Here is a 2,207-nt window from a genome sequence, read left to right on the forward strand (position 1 = left end):
TACTTAGAATTTCCCAACATCAGCTATTGTGTGTGTTCACTTCATGTTGTGCAAAGGCCAGTCTGCAGGATTTCAAAGTACCATGCCCTGCAAACCCCAACTGCAGTCCTAGAAAGGTCATATACTATAAATGAAGAGGGGGACAAAGGTGGCTGTAAGGGGAGTGATGGGTACTCTCTGAGGGTGACTGTTCCTCGCCCCAGCACACCTTCTGGAATCACAGTTTTGTTATTAAAATATCCCTGGATGCATCTCAAGCATGTATCTCCCTTCTTAGGAATGTATCTTTGGAGTTCAATCAGTGTGTCTGAATTGATACTGTTTGGGGAGAGGATGAAGGAGGAGGAGAAGGGCTACCCTGGGTCTGTAACATAGCCTCTCACATGGCATACTGAAACCTGCAGGTCTTGGCAGGCACTGCTCATGCAGCTCTGACCTTTAGAATGTCACCTGTGTCTTCAACTTGCTTGTCCACATTTAAAGCAGGGCTGGCTTCCCATTTGAATGGGTAATGGCCTTATGAGCAAAAGGAGACTGAGTGGCCATTGTGCGGGCTGCCTTTCCAGTCGGGCCCGGCCCCGCCTGGTGCCCACTGCCCTGCCTCCTGAACTAACAAGGTCCAACCTTCCTGGGCATTTTCCTTCTAATTGACAAGGCAAGGTTGCTGTAATATAAACACTAAACATCTGAACTGGTGAGTGTTATTGCTGCTTTTCTGTGGAGTTGACGATGTCTGAGACATGGGCCTTGTACTCCTGGTCTGCCCCTGTCTGTATCAACTTCTCGGCCCATTTCCCTCCAGACTTGTGATTCATATTCCTGCCCTTTCAGGTGTATTTGTGACGTTAGAGCCACTGGCTGCACTAGTGAAGCATCCTTACTTCAATTTTGCTGACTATATTGTCTGTCATGAAAAAAATGATACAGTTGTCAAAGGCCAAGAAGCTTAGTCCTGCTTCCAAGACTGACTTTGTATACAGGCAATTTTCTTAATGTTTCCTGACTCTGACCTGCTCTCCAAATGCCTTGCTTATGAGGGGGTCTGATGACTTTGCCACCAGCAGAAGGTGAGACTCCTGGAGCCGGCGTCTGGGGTTGCTGATTGATCCCTGCCGTAGAAATGAGGATGCCGACTTATGTTACAGTTTTCACTTTTTCTTTTTTGTTTGTTTCCATGAGAGTTTAAAGGAGAAAACTCTAGTTTCTCTTTGTGAGCCCAGGACCTACCATCATGCTTAGATGTACAGGGTCCCAATAAGTATTTCAGAAAATTTAATAAATTAGTGGCACTGTTTCTGGAGTTGCATCCCATGCATTTCAAAGACATTATCCTGTAGATGAAAGTCTTGCTGCATGAGAACAATCCTTTGACTGGTCTCCTTCCCAATCAGGGTGAGTGGGTTCCTGGCAGCTCCTGGCACCGCTTTCCTTCAGGGACAGATTGTAGTCTTGCCTGCTTTGGTCTTGACAATCACACTTCTTCCTGTTTGGAAAATATGGTCAAGAGATTGTTGGGTAATTCTGGCCACTGAAGATGATTGGTGACCTCTCAGGGCTTTAAGCAGTTGTGTGTTTGCATCAGTGTCTGGTTGTGAAGGAGATTCACAACAAAGCCTTGAGATCTCTGTGAAATACCTTTACTGATAAAAGAAATAGCCACAAGTTCTAAAGTAAAATCTCACCAACGTGATCACTCTAAATGCTAGCACAGTGTCACACTGCATGATGAAGTGGGGGAACGTGAAGCGGGGCGGCCAGGCTGGTGGAGGCCGCGGTGCTTTCCTGCTTCCCATGTCCACTCAGCTCCCACTCCCCGCGCTGCAGGTGCCTGCCCTGCCTGTGGGTGGAATAGTCCTGGTGGTGCCCACCCTGACCCCTTAGTGTAAGCGTCTGCTGTGGTCAGTGCCCGGTCTCCAGACGAGCCTCAGCGCTCCGTTCCGCTCCCGTCTGTAGGTCAGCCCCTGCTGTTCCCCACAGAGCAGGGGTCATCAAAGTCCAGCTGGTCCAACCACCAGGCTTCCTGAGTGGAGGCAGAGATGCTGGTGCTAAGCCCAGTGCAAGGGGTCCAGGCTCCCTGGGCAGACATTAACCATGAGACAGGGGCAGTTCTGGCTTCCCGGGAGGGAAAACCCCATACTCACAGGGTCATGAACAGAGAGCGGCCCCGCTGGCTTAATCCGTACAGGACCCACTCTGTGCAGTGAGTT

The sequence above is a fragment of the Dama dama genome, chromosome 21 (assembly GCF_033118175.1).
Source record: "Dama dama isolate Ldn47 chromosome 21, ASM3311817v1, whole genome shotgun sequence".
Lineage (NCBI taxonomy): Eukaryota > Metazoa > Chordata > Mammalia > Artiodactyla > Cervidae > Dama > Dama dama.